This window comes from Cupressus sempervirens, chromosome 11 (genome assembly GCF_028749045.1).
Source record: "Cupressus sempervirens isolate cs-2001-9-10 chromosome 11, ASM2874904v1, whole genome shotgun sequence".
Classification (NCBI taxonomy): domain Eukaryota; kingdom Viridiplantae; phylum Streptophyta; class Pinopsida; order Cupressales; family Cupressaceae; genus Cupressus; species Cupressus sempervirens.
The window spans coordinates 559,872,002-559,879,767 of record NC_143128.1 but is presented as its reverse complement, the minus strand read 5'-3'; positions in this window follow the sequence as shown (position 1 = coordinate 559,879,767).

Sequence of the window (7,766 nt, the reverse complement as noted above, 5' to 3'; positions counted from 1 at the left end):
TCAGTAAAAGCAATGTAGATTTATCTGGTTTGAAACATATTGATTTTGATAAATTGGGAAGAGAAGAGAAGAGTCAAGTGGAAGAGGCATTATATGCCATGATGTCAAAGTTTAAGAACACTCCACTAGAATTTTCCAACTCAATGCCAAAATGTTTATATGATATTGTTGAGTAAAAATGGCATTATTGTCTGAATTTGGAAAAATAGATTAGGGAAACAACATTAGCCCAAGTAATGCCAAAATTTACAAAGGGACAAATTTCTAAGGCTGGAAAGAGATATGTAGTTAGGTTTACACCTAAATATAGAGCATTCAACATTCTTCAAAAAAAAATTGAAGATCTGGTTAAGAAATCAACCCAAATATGGAAACTTATCTATGGGTTGACCACTGTGAAACAAGGAGAAGCTGATCCTTTAGAAGGTAAACATGATGACAAGGATGATGATAAGGAAAATGATGATAAGGAAGATGATAATATAGATAATATAGTTGGGGAAGAAACATAAAGGTAAGATGATGAGAAGACAACAACTGAGCAACAACAAGATGAACAGAGCGTGCAAGACACACAAGTGCCGAGTGTCAGTCCTCCCCATGGCACAATTAAGTCTACTGAAACTATTATTGTTAAGGATGTCTTTGATCTTTTAGCTCAGAACATCAATCCATGGGAGATAATTTTGAAACATTGATGACAAGCTACTTTGAAGATTTCAAGAAATGAATCAAGGAAAGAATGACGATACCAATTTCTTTGGTTGAGCAACACTATAATGTCATATGTTTTCTTGTTGATGTTGATTACACATTTGTGCAAGCTACCAAACCAAGAGTAAGATGGATAAGACCCCTAGTATATGAGATTAATGTGGATGAAGCCTCAACAATCATCACTACACTACTAGCAGAGGAAATTGATAAAAGTACAAAGATATTTGGCAACTATGAGATGGTAAAATCAAAGATTACCATGGAGTTGAAAACTACATTAGCCATTAAGAAGAAAGATAAGATAGTGAAGAAGCTTAAAGCTAGATTTGGCGAGGGTGTAGATGAGGAAGAGGAAGAAGATGAAGAGGATGAAGAGGAAGAAAAAGAACAAACTCAAGGATCTCTTGCATTGACCCAAGGACTAGGAGAAGACAAGGAAGTGGAGGAAACTGAAGGTGTTGAGGGAGAAGAAGCTAAGGAATCACCTACTCCTACTGAGCCAAAGAAGAGGAAGGCTAAGGTACAGCTAGTGGCAAGGGCAAAGAATATTGTCAAACTAAGCCCAGTCAAGCCCACTACCCCTACCACCAGAGCAAGCACACATGCAACCACTCAAAAGGCTAAGAAAAAATCCAAACAAAAAGAGCAAGGAGGAGAAAAGTCAAAAAGACAAAGAAGAAAATATGTGGCACAACCGAATTTAGATGAAGAGAGGAAAGAATTAGATGAAAATAAACAATTTAAAGTGGTAAGTCACAATCCTCTATCTGATCTTGAAAACTTATGTGAAAATATCAAAAGCAATGTAAATTTATCTAGTTTGAAACATATTGATTTTGATAAATTGGGAAGAGAGGGGAAGAGTCAAGTGGAAGAGGCATTATATGCCATGATGTCAAAGTTTAAGAGTACTCCACTAGAATTTTCCAACTCAATACCAAAAGGTTTATATGATATTGTTGAGCAAAAATGACATTTTGGTCTGAATTTGGAAAAATAGATCAAGGAAACAACATTAGCCCAAGTAATACCAGAATTGACAAACGAAAAAATTACTAAGGCTATCAAGAAATATGTAGTTAGGTTTACACCTAAATATACTTAAACATTATTCAAAACAACATTGAAGATCTAGTCAAGAAACCAACCTAAATATGGAAACTTATCTATGGGTTGACCACTGTGAAACAAGGAGAAGTTGATCCTTTAGAAGGTAAACATGATGACAAGGATGATGAAAAGGAAAATGATGAAAAGGAAGATGATAATATAGATAATACAGTTGGGGAAGAAACAAAAAGGCAAGATGATGACAAGACAATAGTTGAGCAGCAACAAGATGAACAGAGTGTGCAGGACACACAAGTGCCGAGTGTCAGTCCTCCCCATGGCATAGTCAAGTCTACTAAAACTATTATTGTTAAGGATGTCTTTGATCTTTCAGTTCAGAACATCAATCCTTTGACTATAGAATACTTGAAGAAGATATTGGACCAATCTACACTACAAGCTAAGCTATGTGATAATCTAGTTTTGGTTAGTATAGATGAGCTCCAAATGGTAGTAACTGATGTCACAAGGGACAAGGTGAATCCATAAGAACCTCCTTCTATCATCCCTTTAGTTACTCAAGTACAACCTTTGACTCAAATAATAGTAGATACATATACTAAGGTTGATACACTTGTTAACATTGACACAATTGAGCAAAAGTAAACTGCAGAAGAAGAGAAAGACACTACTACTAAACAACATGAAGTAGGATAGATAGATTCATCTGTACCTAAAGCACAAGTACAAGGTGCTAGTCATGTCATTGTGATAGACAAGAGTAAATCTAAAGAGAGTGAGGAAACACCAAAAGTGAAGGAACAAGAGGCCATCCAAGCACTGGTAACCCTACCAGCATCTGGCAAGTTCCTTCTACATAGGCTCTTTAGAAGCTGAGCATAGAAGCTATACCATTGCAAATCTCAATGTCAGGCTCTAGCTCTTCAAAAGTTGAAAAGGTAATTCACTATGGAGATATCATTCTTGATGAAGAGATTGTTATACCCAAGTTTGATTATGATACAATGACATTAGACCAAATAGGCATATTGCAACAAGCCTTAGAGAAGAAAAAGCATCAATAAATGCTTAGGAGAGAACGCAAGTAGAAGCAAGCACTTCAAGATATTAAGGACATCTTTCTGGATGCATTTAGTCTACCAACTCCTAAAGAGACCAAGCCACTACTAGAACAACTATCAGATATAGTGGAAAAGGTTGATAATGAAGAAATTGATACTAATGCTAAACTCTTAGAGTGGTCTGAAAAGAAATTTTAGAGCAAGATAAATGAAAATATATCTGGTGATATAGAACTCACTCAAGTTGCATTGGCAAAAAGGGTTGAGGATGTGAAGAAGGTACTTGAGAATATATATTCATTGTACACCAAATTGTGTGACCCTACACTCTCCACCCAAGAGACTAGACATCATATTATGAGCCTGGAGAGAAATCTCAACATATTAGGTACAAGGTTGCCTCAAAGCCCAGTTCAGAGTGAGAAGCATTTTAATACATTGCTTCAGTCACAAAGTCAATTAGCTATATTAACATTAGAAGAGGCTAGCATAAGAGCCAAATTGACATGTATACATGCATCCCTCACCCCACATATGGAGATACTGCATAAAGAGCTAGGTTATGCCGAGACTCTATTGAAGAAAGACCCCCATCTTTCTACTCTAGATGGCCTAGTGCACCTTGTTGCCAAGCTTGCAATCCAAATCAAGTCATTGGATGTTGCATGTGAGAACTGGGATGCAACTCTCAAGATAATACTAGAAGTCCACAAATCATTTTTGGACAAACACACTATATGTGTATAGCCCATTTGACATAAGAGTCAAAAAAGGGGAGAATATCTTATGAGGGAGATAGATAATATGGGGAAAATAAAGAATAAACAAAGGGAGAGTTACATCATTAGGGAAGAAACAAAGCATAATAAAGAGATATCAGCTAAGGGAGAGCATGAAAGAGTATAAGACTTAAGTGCATTTGAAGTCAAAGAGTATCAGCAGAGACACACTTACTTAGAAAGGAGCACAGATGTTGGATACAAAACAAATATATTAACTCAGGGGGAGTTATCAAATTTTGAGGTATATAGGTTATTGCAAAATTTTGAAAATTTAAAGTTTTGTATATAAGCCAAGTCATGGATATGTTATGCTTGAGAAGATTAAGATTGATAATGAATATTCAAGTGTTTTTGACACTCATGTCAAAGGGAGAGATTGTTGATTTTAGATTGGTTTTGACAAGTGAGTGTCAACACACTTAAGCTATTTACTTAGTTTATGCTGAACTAGTAATACATGCAGAGTACAACATATAAATATTAGACCATGCCGAGTTGTAATGAGTGTTGAGTCACTCATGTGCCGAATCAGTTAAGTACCGAGTAGATAGACCATGCTAAGTGATTCAAGAGTTGAGTAAATAGTGGATACTGAGTAGTGCAGGTGCCAAGTCAGAATAGAAAATTAGCACATGTCAAGCATTAGAGACTTCATATGTTGAGTGATAGAATTGGGACATATTTTTTTGTAATGGCACAAATAACTATGCAAACCATTTACGAGCCAACTTAAGGATAGATTACGATCTTTTGGAGATAAGAACAAATCTATATGCAGATTCCCTATGCAATTACATGCAACCAATTAGAAAAAGAGAAGGTTTAAGTATAAAAATGGACGAATCTCGGTCGTAGATTCATACCTAACCCTAAGCCACCTAAGTCTTCTTAAGGAGGGCAAAAACCCTAAAATTTCTAAGAATGTGAAAGGAAATGAAGGAGCAAACGAGATAGTTTGTAGAGCATTCAAGGTGACTTAGAAGTAAGAGTGAATTGAAAAATCAGTTAGAGGAGAAAAAAAGATAGAGCAAAGGATACATCATTGAGACATTTGATTGTGAAGGATCAATTAGACATTGTGTAGAGGTGATCTATCACTAGGCAAGCAAGTGCCAATCGCAAGATCTATGCTGAGAAATTTTAACAAGTGATTTCAGTCGAATCTCTTAAGAAGAGTAGTCCTAATAGGCTATATGAAATCCTTTAATAGGGTGTTTACTTAGTTGTAAGCTGAAGTCCTTTACCAAGGAAACTTCTAACAGGGTGTTGAAATCCTTTAATATGGTAAGACCTAACAGTCTTTGTAAGCCTTTAACAGGGTAGATCTTTCATAGGGTAGATCAAGATTCATGATCAAAACATTGTAACCTTAATTGGATACACTTTACAACTCTAGTAGTGAAGATTTGTGGGTGTCATCCCCACCCCAATTTTACCTTCTCACTTGGAGGGTTTCTGGGTAATCATATTTGGTGTTATGTGTGTGATTGCTTACATGTTTACATGATTTATATGTATGTGATTTACATGTTATTCCAATTTATTTATTGAATGAATGAGATGGATGCGTGGTGAAAGTTTTATGAGTTCAAGTTTAAACTATTGATTCACCCTCCCCCTCTGAAGTTTACTTTTCCTATTGTAATTCCAACACACATCTCCTCCAAATGAGTTTAAAATTCTCTAAATGTAAAAGCCTCTTTCTTGATATGGGTTAGACTACATAGAATGCTTCAAATGCCTTGAGATTATTTATAGGCTAGGTGTTGGAGCCTGGAATGAATATGAAAACTAGCATGCTAAAATAGGTTAAATGCATTTTCTTGACTAAACTATTGGCACTCAATCCCCATGCCTTTTATTTAAATATAGCCACCTCATGGTGAAATCAACTTGCCATATGCTACTCACTCGAACATAATATTACACCATTCAGATCCACACCAAGAATGAAGCAGTTGACCAGCGAAAAATGTTCAAATGCCTCTAAATGTCTAACAAGCTCAAATGACTAGCTCTTTAAACTCCATGCCAACACAAGAATGAAAGTTTACAGAGCTTAGTCAAACATTCATCACAAAAGCCATAAATTTGTATCTCTATGTTAAAAAATGAAGTGCCCAACTGCAAGGACTAAATTCTCCTTTTGATATTCATTCTATCCTAACATTTTTTTTGATAGGAATGATTGTGTAGACCTTGAATTTTAGTTAGAATAAATTTCCTTAGAAGAGTGATAATGGATATCACATCAATGCATATTATGACTTATTGCTTTAATGTAGGGTGTGCAGTCCTCCCCATGTTGATTGTATGACAAAGAGGGTGAAGTAAAGTTTGTCCAAGTGAGCACCAAAAAGGAATAAGGGTGTTGTAGGTATGATATAATTAGATTATTTAAGTTTTGTACGATTGGATTCATTATAATATTTTGGTTAAAAAATGTATTTAATTAATCCCATGATTGAATTATTTAAGTTTTGATATGTATTAAAATGACCATTGGTTTGAAGGCTAGAGTTTTAAACGTAAGTGTGGTCCCAATCTTTCTTTTATATGGTTATCTTAAGTCCAACACTTGAAAAATCCTTTTTTCTTTTATGGTTCATAAGTGGTGATTGATTATGTCTAGAGCTTAAAATACATTTAGAGGCCCTACACATTATGTCTTCTAGTCCTACTTATGCTTATTTATAGGTAATAGGAACTATGAATTTGTAGTAGTAAGAAATAAGCCTCCCCCATATCATGGATGAAATAATGAATAGTTCTAAAGATTTTCCCTCCTTTAGTAGCTATTCTACTAGTAAGACTGTGCTTGTATTGATATGACTTCTTTTTGTCTATGGTGCCTACTATTGTCTCCTCGACATGGCTTCTCATATTGCATTGCAAGTTTAAGTCTATAACTATTATTCTTGGTGTTCAATGCTAGGGTTTCCTATAACCTTTCCAACATTTGGCATTCTTGTTGGTGTAATCATTTTGGTATGAGAGCTAGAACCCAAGAAGCAAAATCTACATTATAAATGGAGATTTTAGTGTCTGGGTGTAATTGGAAAGTGATAGATCTTTAACAATTGAATATTATTTGAAGACTTTATTGGTGGCATTAGGTTTTGTAGATTCAAGTGACCCAATAAGTGGAAAATTTGAAGAAGAATCTTCTTGATCCTATTTAAAGAAAGTGGTATGAACTCCAAGGTTTTAATTTCTATATAATGGGCCTAAGGATTGAGGAGATCCTATTCTTTGATATTGGTAGATATCTTCTTATAAATTCTAAAACATTGTGTTAGCTGAGTATATGTCCTCCATATATGTGCATTTATGCTACAAATATTTCAAGATATAATCTATTATTTACAATAACCATCCAAACATGGAGAGAAAGAACAATACAAGATTGTTTTCATTCTGTAACTAGAACTTATGCAATATATATCTAGTAAAAAAAATAGCTTAGCAAATTATTAAGTCTTCTTTTACTAGTTTCAATATTTAAGGTTTTGTATAGCTTTTTAAGTCCCAATTTAAATATCCATGCAAAATATTATTCAAGACAAATTCTGAAAATGATTTTTTAATTAGCTATAGATTGGCTAAATTTTACAATATTTTATAATTCACATTAGCAAGGAGATTCAAGAAGATATTCTAGTCATCATATTAAAGAAATTAAAAATAGAACTCTATCAATGATTTGATCCTTATTCCTGTTGACATATTAGTCAAGTTTGTTATTAGTGACATACACTTATTCAGATTGTGTATAGCTACCAAGCTTATTGAACAATTTACAATGTTTTCCAAGCATTTCAGTTACTACCAAGTCCTTTGGACAAATTATAGTGGCTGCCAAGCAGATTCAGTCAATGTAAAGTCCGGCAGTTTAAACTATGCATTTCAATGTATGCCAAGTTTATCAATGGTTACCAAGTAGTGTAATGTTTACGGAGTTCATAGTTCATGTGATGTGAAGCCAATGTTAATCGAGCTTAAGGTGATAGTGTTTATCTAGTTTTGACATGGTAAACAAGTGATTTAATTTTTGCTAAGTTGCACAATATCTACTGAGTCACCAGTGCAGACCGAGTTCAAGACTACTTAAAAGTGATCAATATGGACTGAGCTT